We start from the raw sequence: 21,715 nt of genomic DNA, 5'->3' as shown, positions 1-21,715 counted from the left end.
CAAAGGTGCTGGATTAGAGTTATCTTTGGGAGATTCTAGTGTGGATTTGAGAAATTTAGATATCAGGAGAGAGAGAGACTGTTATGAGTCTGTATTTATAGTGACTTCAAACAATAATAAATTTTTATAATTTCACTATTTATTTAAATGATAAATGGAGGGGAGCCTTAGGTTATGGATCCCTCATAACTGTGCAGGTAAAACACTGGTCAGGACTGTGATCATCCGAAGCTGTGGCTGAGTCTGGATTCTCTGCCTCCAACAGGGCTCACTCACGTGGGTATCCAGCTGGTGCTGTCAGCATGTGGCATTCTTACCTTGTGGGCCTGTCCATAGTGGTTGTTGGAGACTCTTCATGCCACAATGGCTGGCTTCCCCCAGAGTTAGCAATTAGAAGAGGGCATGAATGGCAATGTCTCTTGTTGACTTAGCCTCCAGAGACCTACACTGTGCCCTCCATGGTATTCTGATTACCACACAGACTGACCTTGATAGGATGAATGCACAGATCCCTATAAGGACATGAATGACAGATTTCAGGGATCTTTAGAGCCATCTCTGAGACTGGCTATCTCAATTGGAAATATAGTTTTGATGATCATTAGACTTCAGATGACAATTGATACCCCTGATGGGCAAGGTCACCTGTGTGGCATGCAGAGAGGAGTTGACTTTAAGGACAGCGCCCCGCAGAGAGACCCTGGTCTTTAGAGATAAGGAGAAGAAGAGAGTCAGTGAAGGAGACAGATGATGAGCAGGATCCTTACAACCTCGCGTGCCTCTGGTGTGTCCTGGCTTGTGCCTGATGCACCCTGGCCAAGTGTTGTTCTGCCCATTTTTATTCTCCACTGTGTCCTGGATTAGCTGGAAATAGAATGATCCCTTAAGATAGAGCAGGCAGAGAGGCAGCAGAAGACCTGGAGGTAATGTCATGGTTGTCGCTCAACATTTCGGCAGTGAGGTTAACACAGTGTTATTTTTAGAAGCTTTATCAAGAACCAAAGTTAGAAAATGAGGCTTTAAGAATATATGGAGTGGGGTGAAATTTTTTTCCCTAAAGATGCCAGCCAGTGGAATATGGGTAATTGAGGACAGCACTGTGGCATAGAAAGAAAGGATTTTGGCCATCAGGTTCCTCATGGTAGAGTGATAATTGTGAAGATAGCTCGGGACACTTCAAAGTCTCCAAACTTAAACCAAGGTGCTAGTGTTGTGGTGTTGCACTTAAAGCCACTGCTGGCAGTGCTGACATCCCTGGTGAACACTGCTTCATGTCCCAGGCTCCAATTATGATCTGACTGCCTGCAAATGTCTTGGGAAAAGCATCAGAAGATGGCCCAGTTAGGAGACCTGCATGAAACTCCTGGCTCCTGGCCTTGGCCTAGTTCATTGCTGGCCATTGTAGCCATATGGAGAGTGAACCAGCAGATGGAAGATCTCTTTTGCTCTTTTTTATTTCTCTTTATGTAATTGTTAAAAATTAATACATTTTAAAAAACCCTAACACTCAGGAATAATGCACAGAAGCTGGTTAGAAAAGACTGGGTGTACCCTGAGAACTTGAGGTTTCCACATTTACCCTAAGTTTTGCCTTGTGCTTAGTGGCATCCCTATAGCCCAAAATCAAAGTGAGGCACTGGGGGCACCATGCCTGTTCACCCTCTCCCTGGCTTTGGGAAGCCCCCTTCTGGGCTGCTCTCTGCTGATTGCTACTGCTTCTGTGGCTGACAGTGGGACAGCAGGACTCGTGCAAGGTGGATTGTATGCCTGGGCTTGGGCTTGGGGGTTGGGGTAAGAGTGTTGCAGGTATCTTGGCTTGTATGCACCAGCACATAGGAAACTGGGATGGTTTCTATTTCATTTCCATTCACAGAAAGAAGAGGGAATTTGGAGCAAGGCTTCAGTGTCCTAGATATTGTAGGCAGAGGCATCTGGGGGCTGTTTGTGATGGGTGAATCGACCCAGAAAGGAGAAAAAGAAGGTTATCAGGAAAAGGTCAGGATTATTGCTTCACAAGGAAGAGAACGTCAAGTCATGAAATCTACATAATATATGACTTCTGAAGGGAAATGGATTCTTGTGGTAGGGAGGCAGTTTGCAGCTTAGCTGACCATGAGCAGAAGCCTGGGCGGGAATGGTTTCAACTGCATCCAGCTCACAGCCAATAAGACAAAGACTCCAGACAAGGGCTCATCTACATGTGGAAGAGGCAGAGGGTACCAGAGATGGGTGGAGCCATACCCTGGCTGATGAGGAGCTACAGAAGAGAGGGCTGTGGCATGAGGTTCTGGCTAGCAAACCCCGGAGAGTGAGGTCTTGTCTTCCCCTCCGGTTTGAGGCACACAGGGCAAACTAGGCAGCTGAAGTCCCTTCATCTGCTTCTGACTACATCAGGACACTTCCGGAGCACCTCAGTGAAGTGCTGCAGACCCTATTGAGTGTGAAGATAATTGCAGGGTCCTCCACGTGATTAGGCATTGCCTGTCTCTTTTGCCTGCCTTACCACGTGGATGTGGAAGAAGGTTGACTCCATGCCGGAGGTAGTGCTCTGAACCTGAGAGACTGGGGGCCAACTCCTTGGGCACCTTCACCGCTCTGCAATGGTTTCTTCACCTGCTCCAAACATACACAGCCACAGGAAGAGCAGCATATCCTCCCTCTTGCTCTTAGGATGTGTGAATGAATGTCAAGGCCCTCTGAGGACAACACCCTGGTAATTTGTGCCTATAGTGGGATGAGGCCATAGCCAGACATTGGCAACTCCAGAGCATTATTGGAATGGGAGAGGGGCCAGCTCAAAGCTGTCCCACTGTCCCCTACTGTTTGGTGTTGGCTGCATACACAGGCACATAAATCCTACGTCTGCTGAGCCTGGACAGATTGGTGGTCTTACCACATCTCACAGTGGCTGCCACAGAGCACCATGAAGTGTATTTCCAGTAGGGAGTCAACTCTTCCCGGCAGCCTTATAATTTAAAAACAAATTGATTTGCTATAATTGCAGATGTCTGGGATGGTTTGGCCGTGACAGGCCTCTTCTGCAGGCAAACAGCCTGGTCCAGCTGGGCGAGGTTGTTTCCTGACAAATGCACTCTGCTCACACAAGGGTGTCTTTGCATCCCAAGCTCTTCCCCATTTTATGGCAGGATGTAAATTCTGCATTGGGTATTTTTTTTTAATGATTCCTTTTCTTGACGCTTGAAATTCTGAGTTTCATTTCTCTCCAGAGAGGTCCTGGAATCATCCAGCCATCCTCCTCGTCAAAATTATGGGCAGTTTGACCTGCCATTTAGCCATTTCCTGGAGCTGGTTGAGTGACTCCCTGGGCTGTTTCTGCCTTGCAGACAACACACAGGGAGTGTTATTGCCCATGCAGATGAGGGCGCCTGGACTGCTGCTGGCTTGAGACTGGTTGCCCTTGCAAATGTTAATTCCTCCTCCATGGCCTGCTGAAGGCTTTGCCAAATCCACCCACTCCAAGGGGGGCATGGGCTCCTCTCCCTGAGTGGCTGATTTGGTTTTAAAGAGCAGTGAGTTGAACAGAAAAATGAAGCAGCTATCAAACCACAAGGAGAATCTCGTTCTGGATGAGTTTCTCCAAAGCTTGGGGGGTGCTGTGAACATTCCTGAATCCATCCTGGTAGGGAAAGCTGTGAGCTGGCCATACATGTAGAACACTCCCAACTGTCTTCATCTGCCTGACACTCGTTGAGCACCCAGAGATGTGGACACATAGACCTGATTGTTTGTATGGTGGTGAAATGAGCTTTTGATAGATCATTTCAACACATGGAGTGGGTGCTCACAAACAGTGCTTGTCAGCATTTTGTGGGCACAGGGTTGGACATGGGGATTTAATTATAGCTACTGCTCTTTACTGTAACTGGTGTGAGGTTAAATGTAATACTGAAATTGTCACTTCTAACACAACGACCTGATAGGGCAGGTGTCTTTCTCCCCATTTTATGCAAAGGCAAGCTAGAGAGACCAAGTCACCAGCTAAGTTACATAGGCAGTGGAAGGCATGGCTAGGATCTAAAGCCAGGTCTATAGTCTACAAGACTGTATTTCTTGCCTCCCTGTCCTGCTGAGGTTTGCAAGGTTTACAGGAGGGCTCAGGGCCCCTGTGCCACATTTCACTGTTGGCCCGGTGGGTGCAGCTGAGGGATGACTGTTCAGGAAGGATGAAGTTGAAATTGAACTTGGCTCCCAGAGCTGCTGCCCTCTCCTTAGCCACTCTTCTGACTCTTGCCTGAGAGAGACCAGAGGCCTCCACAGGAGACTGAATTGGTGGCAATTTAATTGAGGAGTATTTCTGAGATTAGAACCAGCTAGAAAGGAGAAAGCTCAGAAACCATCTTTGGGCTGGATGTAAATATAGCTTTGCCGAAGTGCTTAATTTTCTTCCCCTCACCATTTTGTTGTTGACTTTAAAAGAGCTTGGATCCCTGGAGGAAATGTTTTTGGCTGGAGAAAGAGTTTTTCTTCAGTTTGTCTTTTGTGTAAATAAGAGGAACATGAAGCACAAATGTTACACTGGTTCTTATTGATTAAATCCCAACAAGTTAAACAATTTTACAGTTGGCCAGCTTAGTGTTCTCACAGCAGCCATGTAGCTAATTATGGGGAGGCCATGCCTAAGGCATGAAGCTTCTGTCTTGGGTCCAACTTCTTCCTTCTTGTCTGTCTGTCTGTCTGTCTGTCTTTCTCTCTCTCTTTCTGTCTCCACATTGTTAGCCATCTCTGGTTCCCCCTGTAATTCCATGTTTCTTTTCACCTAGGTCTCTCTTTTCTAGAATTTCCCTGAGTCTTTCCCTTTTCTCATTGTCATAAGTTTTTATTAATTTGACAGGCCAAGAGGGATACAGTAAGAGAGGGAGGGAGGAGAGGAGGAAGTGAAAGAGCTAGAGAGAGAGTCCCATTCTCTGATTCAGTGTGCAGACACAACAGCTAGACAGTTGGGGCTGAGCAGCGGCTGAAGCCTGAGGCTAGGAACACAGTCTAAAATTTAAATCTCCCACGAGGGTGGCAGGACCTAATCATGATTGTTTTCCATCGTTTGCTTTATCAGGAAGCTGGAATGGGGAGTGGATCTGGACATCACATCTAGGTACTACTGTATGGGATACGAACACCTTAACTAAGTTAAACAACCTCTCACCCTTCTGTACTTGGAATACTGCAGTAAATGAAGTAGACACAGACTCTGAGTTCAAGGGGTTCATAAGACCTCTCTTTAATCTTTCTAGAGTGTTGAGTCTTTGTGGTGACTGGGTTCAGCTGGTGACTGTCTTATTTGCTCTTGTTGTTATCAGTTGAGATGCTGCTTAAGATACCTGCATCCCACATCAGAGTGCCTGAGTCCTGGCTGCAGCTCCTGAATCCTACTTACTGCCGGTGTGCACCCTGGGAGACAGCAGGTAATGGCTCAAGTAATTGAATTCCTGCCAACCATATGAGAGACACAGATCACTCAAGGATCTGGAAAAGAAAGGAAAAAATGATACCTTTTATGATCTGAGTCCTCGGAGCACCTCTTCTGCTTAGCTGTTTGTGAATCTTTGTTGCTATTTCACACCCTGGTCAGATCTTCTCTGTTCATGAAATCTGCTCATGAACTCTGCAGAGAGGAGGCAGCCTTGGAAACAGTAGGTGAGTTTCTTAATAAACATGTCTATAGACCTTAGAATTTCTTTTTTATTTGAGAGGGTGAGAGAGAAGAAGAGTGAGAGCAAGACCACATGTGCATGTGTGTGAGAGCCTGACATGGCTGGGGAAGCCCAGAATTCAATCTGATTCTCCCGTATGGGTTATGGATATTCAACTCAACAAGCAGTCACTTGTTGTCTCCTAGACTGCTTCAGCAGGAAGCTGGATTTAGCAGCTTATGCCAGGACTCAAATTAAGACACTCAGACACAGCATGTACATATTCTAATTAGCATGTTACCTACTAAGCTAAGTTCCTACCCCAGATATTCTTCTTTTTTTTTTTTAAGATTTATTTAATATTATTGGAAAGCTGGATATACAGAGAGGAGGAGAGACAGAAAGGAAGATCTTCCATCCGTTGTTTCACTCCCCAAGTGAGACGCAATGGGTGGTGCGCGCCAATCTGAAGCTGGGAACCAGGATCCTCTTCCAGGTCTCCCACGTGGGTACAGGGTCCCAAAGCATTGGGCCGTCCTCGACTGCTTCCCCAGGCCACAAGCAGGGAGCTGGATGGGAAGCAGAGCTGCCGGGATTAGAACCGGCGTCCATATGGGATCCCGGGGCTTTCAAGGCGAGGACTGTAGCCGTTAGGCCACAGCGCCTGGCCCTACCCCGGATATTCTAACTAGCATGTTACCTTCTAAACTAAGTGCCTGCCATGTGTATGTGTGTGTGTATGTGTGAGTGTTTTTGATGGAAGCTTCATGGCTGTCATTGTACACTCAGGTTGCTTTTGATCTAAATAATGTTAAAAATAACATTATTAACTATCCTAGCAAGGAGGCAGCAGGGGGTTTGACCAGTTATCCAGAAAAGTCAGAATTCAACTCTAGTTGTGGATTCTTAGGTAGCTCTCATTCAATCAAGAGCCTTCTTTACCTTTGGAGGGTAAAGAAGTAAATAAAGCAAGTAATTCTTTTTTCTGTATTTATCTTATTTATGGGGTTGATCTTCAATTCAGCTACTAAAATTACTGGGCTTTATTATATACAGGAAATAGGGAAATATTTTCATTCCAGGGGAAGGATGGCATTGCTATTATCTTGTTCTTTGTTCTGTCCTACAGTTGTAGGGTTGGAACAGAGCTAAAGATTCAGGTGGTCCATCCTGAAATCCTAACCTCTGCTGGGATCCAGAATCTTCTCCATAACATTTCTGTCAAATGACCATGTAGTTACTTCTAGGAACAAAGAATGCTCTCTTTACTCCTTCCTATATTCGTATCTTAAATTATACCCTTGCATGTGCCATGGACTCTGGTAGAGTATGGGAATTTTATGACAAATAAGACAACCATTTCAGTCTTGAAATACGGATGTTGAGTAAATTATAGAATGTTAGATCAAGGAGAGATTTGATGCTAATGGGAGCTTGCAGTGGGAACTTTCTGGTGTTGAGTATGGTAGTGGTCATGAAAAGTTCCACTGAGGAACTAACTTTGAAGCTGAGCTGAGCTAAAGGAGGAGTGGGAATTATTAAAAGGAGGAAAGATTGGGTGGAGGATGTGCCTTAGGTATGAGCATGAAAAAAGGAGTACAGCTTATGCGAGAAAGTGACAGAAGCCTAGCATGACTGGGACAAATAAACAGAAGAGTGGTTTTATGACAACCAATTTCAATATTTTATAGCTCTGGGTTAGGAAGTTCTCCATGACTTAACTCCTTTAACCTTTTATCTTATGGCCTATGCTTTTAGGTAGACAAAATCTATGCTTATTAAAACAGGCACACACCAGCCATGACTTTTCTATTTCCTTATATTTGGATAGTATTTTAAAGCAAGGGGTAAAATGAGATTTGAATAATCGCTTGCTTAGGTTCTACTGAACCTTGCCATGCTCACTACCTGTCCTCATGCTGTCTACTCAGTGAACTCGTAAGAATCCATGGAGAGCCAGCTCACAGACTTTGTAACAGTGTTTCCCCCTGTGTTTCTTCACTGGACTGAGTGCTTCAAACGGGCAGGGATCCTGACCTACTCCTCTGAGGGGCTGCAGTGTTTGGAGCTCAGGATCTCGCCCACAACAGGTACTCACTGAGGGTTTTGTGGTTGGAGAATGGCTGACTTAGATGAGAATCAGTAATGAATCTTACAAACCGATACCATCACAGAAAGATAAGCAGCAAAGCTGGAAGAACCACAGCAGTGTCATGCCAGGAAATTGAGGTTTCTTCTAATGCCACAAATTTTATGGATGTTATGATTACATTTCTCAGTGCATGTTTCTCTCCTCTAAATTACAGTAGTTCCCCTAGTTACACAATACTTGACTTAAACAAATTTGATATCATGCAAATGGTTGCATAAAAACCATAATTAGATTTTAAAGATCTAGCAAAGTTTGCATAATCAAGCAACAAAGGAGTCCAGTGTGATGATGAATATTGCAAATCCGAAAAGCAAGACTGGCAATAACTCATCTGAAGAGGAGGACTTTGTTCCCTATTCTGTGTTTCAGCTGTTTTGATTTCTCAATGTCTTGACTCATGTTGTTTTATTGTATCTGTTGTTCTATTGTATTATTTTACAGTATATTGCAGTATGGTGTTGTGGCAGATAGCTTGCAGGAATATTCCCAGTAATCCTTGCCTCCTGACATTTATGCTCTAGTATAGTCTCCTCCCTTAAGTACAGACTGTACCTTATGTTTCATGAGAGACTGATGGGGTATAGCAAAATTGATGGCATAACACTTACAAGATTAGGTTATAAAAATACTGTAGTTCCGTTTTGGGACTCCCATTTCATGCTCCCCTTCCCATGCTCTGGGAGAATGCAACAGCCATATTGTGTGTTGTCCAGTGGAGAATTCCACATGGCAGGAAACCAAAAGATGCCCCCAGCCAGCAGCAGAGGACAGAGGCTTTTAATTCTATAACCCAGAATGTTGAATTCTGTCAAAAATCATGTAAAGAGATCTTGGAAGTAGATCCTCCCTAATGCAGTTTTGGCCCCTTGATGGCACACTTGGGACAGCCCTTTGGACAAAGGGATCCAACTCAGGCATATGTGAGTTCTGGACCCATAGGGATGGTGCAATGATAACTGTCAGATTTTTAGCAGTTAACTTTGAGATAACTTTTTATGTGGTAGTGGAGCCTCAACATGGCACAATCTGTGGGTTGATGCTAGAAAATACTTAGCATTGTAGCATTGTAGAGTAGCTTTCTAAGTGGCCAGTAATGAAGACTGGGAAGTGTGTGTGTTTTTTTTAAGTATGTGCCTAGAGAAAACCTCAGTGAAGTTGGCAGAAATTTGAACATTAATTACACCAAGCATTCAAAAGAAGAGGCTGTCTTGGAAGCTAGAGGCAGAGATATCTTTGTTAGGGTAACAGTAGAAGCAACATTATCGTCTGCAGTAATATGGAAGTAGGAAATCCATCTAATCATCTGGGTGATGTAGCTTAGGAGATTTTTTAAAAAAGATTTATTTATTTTTATTGGAAAGTCATATTTACAAAGAGAAGGAGAGACAGAGAAGATCTTCTGTTCCCCGATTCACTCCACAAGTGGCCACAACGGCAGAAGCTGAGCTGATCCAAAGCCAAGAGCCAGGAGCTTCTAACAGATCTTCCACACTGGTGCAGGGTCCCAAGACTTTAGGCAGTCCTTGACTGCCTTTCCAGGTCACAAGCAGGGAACTGGATTGGATGTGGGGCCACCAGGACATGAACTGGTGCCCATATGAGATCCTGGCGTGTGCAAGATGAGGACTTTAGCCACTAGGCTACCACACCAGGCCCAGCTTAGGAGATTTCTAAGCCAACTGTTGAAAATGTTGCCTGGTTTCTTCTTGTAGCTTATAGTAAAATGGAAAAGGATGAAGATGCACTGAGGAAAGAATCAATAAAGAAGAACCAGGACTTCGAGAATTTGGAAATTCTTAGTCTCGCTAGGTGGCAAGTAGTAGCACAATTTCAGAAATGCCTTCTGAGCAAAGACCAAATCACCAAAGCCTGGGCATTGCCTGTATCTTACCCTACATGAGCCTTATCTTGTTATGTCCCATTGTCCTATATAGAATACTTACAATGACCTAAATTGAGCAATAACCATGCAAATTATAGTAATCTTGAAATAAATATTATGTGACTGAACTATATGAAAAATTGAAACCTTAAGGCTTAATGGATTAAGTAACATTGTGGTTCCAGCTGACATGTTGCTACACTCTTGGGAGACATCTTGAAGCAGAGGCATGCAACTAAGTTATGTCCAGACTCCTGCCTCACACAGTCTGTTTCTTGTTTTAAGTTGCTAAATTTTCTGGGATCATTTTTTAGGTTGCAACAGATAACTTATATTGCTATCATTATATTATTATTACTATTATTGGTGTTATGTTATTTGTACATCCAGAAAAATTAGTATCATCTATGCAGATACGGTAAATCAGAAAGTCTCTGTACCAAGAAAACAGGTAGTTAAAGGAGATAAATGGTTTAGGTAAAAGTTAATATAGTGAATGTTGTACTAAGATATTTTGTGGAAAATCTGCCAGTTCAGGAAGGAAGATCTAAAGGAGCTAACATCAGGAGGTATGCAAGGGAAGTAGAGACGTGTTTAGGGCTTATTTATTGTTAAGACAAAAGTTGATGAGTCCCAGCTATAAACACAGAGCCTCTGATCTGTTAATGTGCCTGCTTTAAACATGTGTCGATACCCAAATATTTAAGGAAGACATCTCATGAAAGATGTACTACTTGAGTTCATTTCCTAGTTCTGGTTTCTGATTCCAATTTTTTGCTAGTGTAAACCCTAGGAGGAAGTAGTGATGGCTTCAAGTGATTGGATTCCTGCTGCCCATTTGGGAAACCTGGAGTGAGTTCCCAGTTCCTGGTTTTGTTCTGACACACTCCCAGATGCATAGGCATTTGGAGAGTGAATCAGACCACAACTCTCTTTCTTTTTGTTTCTCAAATAAATAATTAATGTAAAAGAAAAGTTTAAACCTAGAAAAGATAAACAAAACCGCATTGCAGAAAATGGAGAATGTCAAAAGAAGAAAACTTTGAACATTTTGATAGGTTTTTTTTTTTTTTAAAGACATGAGAAGATACTGCAACCAAAAACCATAATAGGATTCAATGGAGAAGGAATACTCAGATTGCAAATAGTTTCTGGGTACTTAAAGCTTGGCAGCAGAAACAAAATACCCACTTGCAGTGTTGAAAAACTATACAATCCACAATGACAGGGATTTGTTTGTTTTGCAGCAGCTTTTCCAATACCTTGAAAATAACCTGGTACCTTTAGATACTCAAAACTTATTAAATAAATGAGTGAATGAACAATGCCAAAGTCAGGTAAATATTCCCGGAGCACAACAAAAAGACAGAGATGGAAAATAGGAAAGAGAAGACAACAACTAAGTAAGAGAAACTTCAAAAGGAGGAAATGGATACATCAGAAGAGGGAAAAAAATCATCAGAAAAATTGCCAGTTAACTCTTCACCATGAATAGAATGAATTTCTGGAATTAGAACAATGGAAAATACAGTGATCACAAGGCACTTGATGGTACATTTTCAGAGAACTGAAGACAACTACATGGAAACTAAAAGACAATGTAGAAATACTTTCAATTTCCAACCAGGAAGTCTATCTAACCAACCAATTAAATATGGCAGTAGAATACAGACTTTAAGAAATTTAAGAGTGCAAAAACTTGTTTCTCATGCATACCTTTTCTTATAACACCAACTAAAGGATTTGATGTACCAAAATGAGATGGTAAATTTAAAATAAAAGAACAAAGGAATAGGCAGGGTGTAAGGAACAGACCTCAACAAAGATAGGACTGGGGGAAAATCCATGGCATATTAGAGAAAGAGGTTCCAAAATGACAGCCATGTAACAATCCTGGAGAGCAACCAATCCAGGCTGGAAGGAGCCAGAAGGTTCCAGAAGGTTCCAGAGAAATTTCTTCAAGAATGTGACATTGATGACACATCTAATGTGTTCAAATGCATTGAGGGGGAGATTTACACAACTGGGATGTGCCTGGAGCTGAGCTGGTGTTAAGCACCTAGAAAACAATGAGACACTTATTAAATACAGTGGAAACAAAAAATGATATGCAGGAATGGAACAGTAATAATGGTATATGAGTAGCTTAGCTGTGAGGACTATATGCATAGTGGCAGGAAAGCAGAGATAAACATCAACATAGCCAACTTTACCTCTGAGCTCTGCAAGGAGGATGAAAAATCATGTACGTACGTGATAGGACCAGGAGGAAGAGAATAGATTGAATCTTCATTTTTCAGATAAACCAGTAGAGCCTAAAATAATAATAATTATTATTATTTTACTAGGAATAGAGGCAGATTACTTAGTGACATAGTAGTAAATTCAAAAGAGGGGGAATCAAGATGGCGGAATAGGGTAAGGACACGTTTAAACGGATGGAAAAACATTTAATCAGGATGAAGCAGAGAAGACATATTTCGGAAATAGGAAAGGACAGAACAACAGAAGAGAGGTACCTGGAGACTGACAGACACAGGAAAGCAGCGGGCACAGCAGCGTGGTGTTGCTGTGACTGATACTCCAGCATGGCGATCTGAACGCCACCAGCAGCCAGAACTCCACCAGCAACCAGGTGGGAAGGGACTTTCACTGGGAGCTTGGGAGCTTGGGAACTCGGGAGGTGAACCCAGACAAAGACCTGTCCGTCCTGCTGGTCCGTTTGGTTTGACCAGTTGCAGAGCAGCAGATCTCAGATGGGCAGTGCAAGAACAGAGTGGATTTCATAGCCCAGTCAGCCCCCTAGAGCTGAATTGGGTGCCATTTTGCGGGGCAAGGGAAAGGACTGAGCATGCGATGAGCTGGGAGTAAAATCATTTCTGACTCGGTGAACTGCAACGACATGGTATTCTACGGGTTCCACCCAGGGCAGGTCTGGGTAGCCCTCGGATCTGATGGCCAGCAGATCAAGAACTGTAGTGGTGGTACAGCAGGCGCCATTTTGGGCACTGTGGCAATAGCTTTGGGACTGCAGGGGACAACAGTGAACTGCACATGTGCTGATCTCGCAAGAACTCGCTGACGTCAGTGGATTGTACTGGTCCCGCAGGAAAATAATACTGACTGTGGCATCGTACTGGCCAAAATAGGTCCGTCTGGCACCCAGACCTAATGTCCAACAGGTTCCGAAAAGATCAGTGCCACCAACAACCTAACTACATAGGACACCTGCTGTCTCTCTAATCCTGGGACCTGCTCCAACCAGAAGTGGGAGAAAGGTTGCAGAGACAACAGTGCAGCCTCAGCACAGTATCACAGGAGGTGGTGAGTGGTGAGCCAAGAGCTGGGACGGTAGAGACCACAGTGGAAACCTGACATAAGAACCCAGACCTGGAACTCGCTGGAGGTTGTGGCACAAGTGACTGCAAACAAAAAGTTGTGTATCAACTGCAATAAGTAAAATCGCATTATAGACCTGTGGGTGACACAGCTTAGAAACCTGCCCCAAGGAGAAGACTCTGCTAACCAGAAGTACAATGACCAAGAGCAAAAAAAGAGACAAAAGCGCAATGAATATTACTGAAAACTCCCCTGCAAAGGAGCAAAACCCTATGCCAACCTCAGAGTTAACTGAGGAAGACATTGAGAAAATGGGGGACACAGAATCCATAGGACTCATTTTAAAGATTCTGATCAACAATGAGAAGCTCATGCAAGAGTTCAAGGAATTTAAGGAAGCAACAAAGCAAATCAAGGCTGATATATCAGAAATTAAGAACACAGTAGAGCAAATTACAAGTACAGTGGAGAGTCTCTAAAATAGAATGAAGCAAGCAGAAGAAAGAATCTCAGAATTGGAAGATACTGCTTGTCACCAGAGGAAAGCAAACAAAAAGCTGGAAGCAGAGCTGGATCACGCCAAAAAAAGTATTCAAGAATTGAAAGACACTATTAAGAGGCCAAATATAAGAGTTACGGGAGTCCCAGAAGGTGCAGAAAGAGAAACTGGTTTTACAAATATATTTAATGAAATAATAAAGGAAAATTTCCCTAATCTAGAGAAAGAATTGGAAAACAAGATCCAGGAGGGGCACAGAACTCTCAACAGGCTTGACCAAAAGCGATCTTCACCAAGACATATGATCATCAAGCTCTCTTCAATTGAACATAAGGAAAAGATCCTTAAATGTGCACGTGAAAAAAATCAATTGACATATAAAGGAAAGCCAATTAAGCTCACAGGAGATCTCTCACAGGAAACTCTACAGGTAAGAAGAGAATGGAGTGACATATTCCAGATTCTAAAAGAAAAAAATTTTCGGCCCAGGATAACATATCCAGAAAAGCTTTCTTTTGTTTTTGAAAATTAAATAAAATTCTTCCACAGTAAAGAAAAGCTAAAAGAATTTGCCTCTTCCAAACCTGCCCTTTAAATGATACTTCAAGATGTTCTCTTGGCAGAGAAGAGGAATAGCACCTACCAAAACCAAAGGCAAATGGGAAGAACATCCCAGTAAAATGACAACAGAAGACTAAACCAATGAACAACCCATTCCAAAATGACAGGACCAAAGTAACACCCATGAATATTAAACTCTGAATGTAAATGGCTTAAGCTCAATCAAATGCCATAGATTAGTAGACTGAATTAAAAGACAAAACCCATCTGTTTATTGTCTGGAGGAGACACACTTCAACAAAAATCAGTGGAAATGATATCGCTTGGGTTTTGTTTTTTTGTTGGTTTCATCTCTTCAAAACACTGTCTTCTGATTAAATCATTCAGTGACTCGCAGATCATATAGTAGCATCATTCTCTTCAAGAAGGTTCTTGATTTTCATTTCTTCAGCTACACATTAGTCATTTAATAGCATGTTTACTCTATCTTGACAATAGGATTCTGGACTCTCTGCCATTGTCAATGCCTGCAATGATGGACATATGACTGTGTATGAAGCACTATACTTTAGTAATGATATAGAGGAACTGGGTGGGGAGGGAATTAGGAGGGGATAAGGGAATATGGAGCTATATCATAAAATGATAGCAATAATAATAAAATGTATATAAAAAATAAATTCAAAAGAAAATTATGTAAGAGGATTGAAAGTAGTTATATCTGCAGAGCAGAAAATGGAGTGGAGATTGTGGTATTGGTAGGGGGCAGGCTGTGTTTGAATAATAAGCCTTATAGAATATTTCCTTGTTAAACTGAACATGTAAATATTTGACACAAAAGGCAGACTTAATAAGAGACAGAAGAAAAAAGGAAAATAAACTAGGTGGAAGCAAAAGAATAGGAACAATTTATACCCATTTGCTTGTTGACTGTTGTCACTGGATGCCCTTAATTGGTGAGGTAGCAAGGTCATGGGTCTTATTTTGCTTTCATTCATGCATTCTCACTTTTTGTTTACTCAATGAATACTGATCAAGCACTGGCAGGGGATCCAGAGATCATTGAGATTTGATTCCTGCCCTCCAGAAACTCCTGGTAGAGGAGGGAGGAAAATACATAATCAAGCAAGTGTAATGAAATAGTTTGTGTGTCTGTGAAAGAAACTTGTATCGAAATTATTGATGCAAAGAAAGAGGTGGTTGAGAAAGACTATCCAGAAAACAGAAGTGAGTTACTCTTAGAAGTTAATGCTTTCCAGGAAGATAGGACTGGGGAGCAATGCAGAGCATTGCAAGTGGAGAGAAGAGCAGCAACAAAGGCACGGAAATGTGGGACAGCACCCTGTCTTGTTCAGGAAACTCTGCAAGACATGGAGGAAGTTATCCCCTGCTTCTCAACTGGGCATGGGTGGGGTGTCATCATCACAGGAGAAAGAGAGGGAGTGTCTTAAGAAAGGGCGTGGGGCCCTGGCGTGGTAGGCTGAAGTCCATGCCTTGCACGCAGTGGGATCCCATACTGGTGCTGGTTCTAATCCCAGTGGCCCCACTTCCCATCCAGCTCCCTGATTGTGGCCTGGGAAAGCAGTTGAGGATGGCTCAAAGCCTTGGAACCCTGCACCCGCACAGGAGACCCAGAAGAAGCTCCTGGCTCTTGGCTTCAGATTAGCTCAGCTCTGGCCCATTGTGGCCACTTGGGGAATGAATCAGTGAACAGAAGATCTTTGTTTCTCTTCCTCTCTGTATATCTGACTTTCCAATAAAAATAAATAAATAGATAGAAAAATAAATATTTTTAAAAAGGAAAGTGTGCAAAAGGCAGTTGCAGATATTTTCACAGTGGAGTAAAAACTTTGAGGACAGGATGCAGAGGAGGGCTGCTGTGGAAGGAAGGGTAAGGAAGGGAGAACGTGGAACAGAATGGAGATGTGGAAGGGTGACCAGGGCCTGTGTTTGGGTCACAGCTGAACATAGTTGGAATAGTGTGTGGTGGGTTTGCTTGAGTGATGCTGGCTCTCCAGGCAGGCAGAGGCTACCATGCAGTGTAAGACTGAAGGCTGCTGGGAATTTCCATTGTGTGCCCCCACTGTCTCTGGTTATGGTGTGAGAAATGCTTCTGTGCTGGACTTGGGCTTTGAGAAGTACCCACTTGGTCCATATAGCCTGGAAGGCTCTCACTGGCACGTTGGGGGGGGGGGTGCTGTTCTCTATTGGAAGGATTCTAATCCTCAAAATCTGGTTCTCCCACTACAGAGTGAGGATGGTGATAATAAACAGCAAAATTTAATTGGTGTTGTACCCAAAGAGCTGACGGATGAGACAGTAGCTTGATCTGCTAAGAACTGTGCAGTGAAACTATCTTACAGTTCATTAAAGGCTGGTCCTCTAGTCCATGTTTCTCTACCACTCTGAAGGAGACACATTTGCTGAACTTTGAAATGAAGTTTGAGTTAACCTGGTACCTACCAATGGCCAAATGTGTTTCTAAGCTTCCGTGGTCTTTGGGTTGAATTGTAACCCAATGCTAAAACAGAAGAACATTCATTCTCTTTAACAGTCACATCTATTTGCTTTTTTTTTCTGTTTTTTTTATTATTATTTTTAATTCATTAATTACATTGTATTATGTGACACAGTTACATAGGTACTTGGGTTCTCCCCACCCCTCCCCAAACCCTCCCACCATGGTGGATTCCTCCACCTTGTTGCATAACCACAGCTCAAGTTCAGTTGAGATTCCCCCATTGCAAGCGTATACCAAACATAGAGTCCAGCATCTTATTGTCCAGTCAAGTTCAACGGCTTCTTAGGTATACCCTTTCTGGTCTGAAGACAAAGCCAGCAGAGTATCATCCCAGTCAATTGAAAGCTCCAACATACCATCAGCAAAAATTTACATCATTATGGAATTAATTGACATAGTAATGAGTAACCAATATGTTAAAAGTAAATGCGAGTTCCTAGCCACCTTCTGTGACCACCTCACTTACATTTCAATTTTAGTTTATACACAACATATAACATTCATAACATAACATGTTATACATAACATCATATCATCTTAAATTAAGGCAAACATGTGGTATTTAACCTTTTGGGATTGGCTCATTTCCCTTAGCATTACGGTTTCCAGTTTGGCCCATTTAGCCACAAAGAACTGCATTTTGTTTTTTTTAATAGCTGAGTAGTATTCCATGGAGTAGATGAACCATAGCTTTCTTATCCAATCCTCTGTTGATGGGCATTTTGGTTGCTTCCATGTTTTTGCAATTAGTGATTGTGCTGCTATGAGCATAGGAGTGCATGTTGGTTTCTCATAAAACAATTGTTCTGGATATATTCCTAGGAGTGCTATTGCTGGATCATACGGTATGTTGATTTTGAGTTGTTTGAATATTCTCCATACTGATTTCCATAGAGGCTGTACCAGCCTGCAGCCCCACCAGCAGTGGAGTAGGGTTCCCTTTTCCCCGCAACCTCGCCAACAAGTGTTGTTGGTGCTTTTATTCATGTGGGCCAGTCTTACTGGCGTTAGGTGGTACCTCATTGATGTTTTAATTTGGATTTCCCTTATTGCCAGGGAACTTGAGCATTTTTTCATATATTTATTTGCCATTTGGGTTTGTTGCTTTGTGAAGTGTTTGCCCATTTCCCGTGCCCATTTCTTGAGTGACTTGTTTGTTTTGACATTTTGGTTGTTTTGTAGCTCTTTGTATATTTTGGAGATCAGCCCTCTATCGCCTATGTCGTGTGCGAAGATCTTCTCCCATTCTGTGGGTTGCCTTTTTACTTTGTTGATTGTTTCTCTAGCTGTACAGAAGCTTCTTAGTTTGATGAGGTCCCAATTGTTTATTTTGGTCTCGATTTCTACTGCATTTGGAGTCTTTTTTAGGAAGTGAGGGCCTACCCCTAAGTGTTGCAGTGTGTTTCCAACATTTTCTTCCAGACGTTTGAAGGTTTCTGGATGTAGGTTTAGATCTGTTATGCATTTAGATCTAATCTTAGTGTATGGTGAGAGATGTGGATCTATCTTTTTGTTTCTGCAGGCTATTAACCAGTTGTCCCAACAGCATTTATTGAACAGAACTTCCCATTTGCCGGGATTGTCGTTTGTCATTTTGTCAAAGATTATTTGGCTGTATCTGTTTGGGTTCCCTTCTGGTGTTTCTATTCTGCTCCATTGATCTTCCTCTCTATCTTTGTGCCAGTACCAGGCTGTTTTGATAACCACTGCCCTATAGTATGTCCAGAGGTCCGGAACTGTGATTCCCCCTGCTAACTTACTGTTCTTCAGGATGGTTCTAGCTATCCGTGGTTTTTTGTGTTTCCAGATGAACCGGCATTGCTTAGAATTATTGGCTTGGGTCACCTGACCCGGGTCCAGAGGCCCACCTTCTAGGTGGGTGTCAGGTTCGTGAGCCACAGGGGGTGGATTCAGAGGGGCTCATGTCACCTGGCCTGGCTCCTGGGGCCTCCCTGTGAGGTAGGTGTCAGGTTTATGAACCCCAGGGATGGGGATTTGGTGGGGCTTGGGTCACCTGGCTTGGGTCTTGGGGCCCACCTAGTAGGTGGGTGCTAGGTTTGTGAGCCCCAGGGGTGGGGGATCCCACAGTGCTTGAGACACCTTGCCCAGGTACCTGGACTTGCCTGCAAGAATATGTTCTACTTAATGAGAAAGGTGGAGCAGTGGACACAGGCCCTGTTTGTAAAAGGAGAATATGGCAACATACTTGGTGCTGTAGCAAAAGAAGAACAGAACTAACTGGACAACTACCCCAAACAAACAATGACAGTAAATAATTTTGGTGAATGGTGCCAATGGATGTTGGGAGAGTGACATCATCCTAGGATCAGTGAAACTGACAGAATTTCAGAACTATCCAAACCACTTGGACAGAACCACATTGAGACTCTGGGTTGATATGAGGTGGTGGTTCCTCATGCCTGGGTACTGCAATGTGTGGAAAGTCATGAATGATTTCCCCTTTGGTTTCTCCCCTTCCCCCAGAAACAACAACAAGAAATGGCAAATTTGGAAGCAATGAGTTCATCCAATTTTCCCTAAACTTCAATCTTTCCCACCCTGATCAACCATGGAATCATTATTAAAAATAAAATTTATAAATAAAAAAGAATTATCAGAACACTCACTAATTCAGTTTTTTAAACTCATGCATGTTGATATATAACATTTTATTTAAAAATAATTTGAATCTAGTTTTGTGGTGCAGTGAGCTAAGCTGCCGTCTCATATTAGAGGACCAGTTTCAGTCACGACTTCTCCATTTCTGATCCAACTCCCTGTAATGCACTTGGGAAGGCAGTGCAATGTAACCCAGTTAATTTGACCTCTGCCAGCCATGGGAGATTCAACTGGATTTCCAGGCTTCTGGCTTCAGTTTGGCCTAGCTGTAGATGTTTTGACTATTTGTGGAGTGAACAAGTAGATGGAAGATATTCATATTCTCTCTCTCTCTCTGCCAAATAAATAGTATTTGAAGTTTTGCCATATGTGTGTATATGATGTTTCGTTTCTCAGGAAGAGCAAAGTAGGGCTCAAGGCTGTTATTTGTGGGCCACCCTGACCATAACACCTCCACTTTCCTTTACTCTGGACTGCTGCTCCCCTTCAATATGCACATCTCTGCCCTTCCAAGCAGTGTGGCCAAAGTCTTCTGAGGATGGAATTTGAATATCAGAGACAGAGCTGATATGTTTAGTGCCTTTGAAGCCTGTACCCCAGTTTCTGATCCTGGTTTTGTTGCAATAAATATTTAACCATTGTAGTTACAATGACTTAACTCCTGATGAGGATATATGGGAGGCATGTTTCGTGTTTTAGACCTTTTGCCAATGCTAAGGTAATCTGAGAAGCCTAGCATTATGTGAAGCTACTATAGACTGGCCCTAGTGGACATAGGTGCAAGGGTGCCAGGCAGCATGCTCTGGGATGACTCACCGCTGGCATCTGCTCTGTTAAGTAATTTGAACTTGGGTCATTTTTCCTAGAATCCCTTTCCCCCCATTTCTGTTCTTAGTTGCCCTGAGTATTCACTCTGGGCTTCCAGGGCTTTCTCACGTAAAGGACATTTTAGTGCCAGACTACAAATTGGAACTGAACGCGGAGGGCCTTCTGGAATGGAAGCTGATGTAGTTTGAAGTGTTCATTTCTAACTCTGTTATAGACAACTGTCTCTCTCTTCTTGGTAACTACTAACTTCTTCCTGCTTGACTCTGTTTTCTCTGCTTCCAAAGCCTTTTCTTACTTATAACTGTGGCTTGTCATGACCCCAGAAGGCTTGCCATTACCTTCAGTTCCCATAGTTGATTGGCCTATGGCATCATCACTCTGTGGTTAAAATGTTGAGAGAATTGACTCAGCACCTCATTTTGTACTAGGATGTACTTATGGTCATGCCCATCTCCACCCAATCAGATTGACTATAAGGGATGGGACTGTGCACCAGCAACCACCATAATCTGTTTTAATAAAGTGGGATTGTCACCTCTGCTATGTACAAAGGTCTCTCCCTGAGACAGAGAAATGTGTAAGAAGAGCTTCAGAATGTGCCTGCCAGTCCAAAGACTGTGATTAAACATCTTAAATCCAGACCTCCTGTAGGTAATAGACTTCAAATTTATTTTGCATTAAAACTTTATAGCTCCTCAATTATATTTCAGGTGCTCATAGTCTCTCAAGTAGTTAGGCAGGAACTAAATTCAGTTAGGCATCTCTAGCAATCAAGCCAGTAACTGTTCACTTCAAATATGTTTCTGAGTTCTCAGTTGCTCCCTTGCCATGAGGCAGCCAGCTCAACTCAGATCCCAGGTGTGGAGTTGGAAGACTTGCTCATGAGATGAAAAGTTCCTGCTAATAGAAAGAATCCATCAGTCAAATGCCCCAAGATACGGAGGAAATTTCTAGCAAAGGTTTTTGTGGCATTAATTTGTTTTACTCTGACAACTTGATTAATCAGTTTTATTGTGACAACTTGTTTTGCTGCAATGCTGCCTAATCAGGGAGCTGTCACCAAAATACTTTATGGCTTCTCTATTTCCCATCACAAATCAAAAACTCCAGCAACGGCTCACCAACATAAGAAGAAGTGATAATTAAAATGCATTCCGACAGAATTAGCAGGCATTCAGTAGGGGTGATGTTATTAGGGGAGATTGCACTTGCAGAGAAGGGAACAATCAGACAGCACTGTTTCTAAGTAATTGCTTAGCTTCCCTGGTGAATCCCAAATGCCACACCTGGGTAAGAGTTCAGGGGATGAGCTGGGAGTGCTGCACAGAACTCAGCTGGATGCCTGACGTTTTCCCTGCTGATGTGGGACAAGCACTGCCTGTCCTTAGCTGATCAGCAAGAGCAGACCAACAGATTCATCCAACAGACAGTAGGTAGCAGGAAAATCTTTTCAGGTAGAGAGAGCATTAGAGGGCAGAGCCCAACAAACTTACTCCCACCTATCTTGGGGCTGTGCAGGGAGGAGAGGAAAGTGGGCAAGAATGATGTGGGGCCAAGGCATGGAGAGAAGGGAATAAGGGAATGCATCTTCCAGAGGGGATCATTTTGTAGAACTCAGAGAATTTACTTTTTCTGTATTTTCTTACCTTGTGCTCATAGCAGAGAT

This window comes from Ochotona princeps, chromosome 4, assembly GCF_030435755.1.
Source record: "Ochotona princeps isolate mOchPri1 chromosome 4, mOchPri1.hap1, whole genome shotgun sequence".
Classification (NCBI taxonomy): Eukaryota; Metazoa; Chordata; class Mammalia; order Lagomorpha; family Ochotonidae; genus Ochotona; species Ochotona princeps.
Note: the sequence above shows the minus strand (reverse complement) of the source record.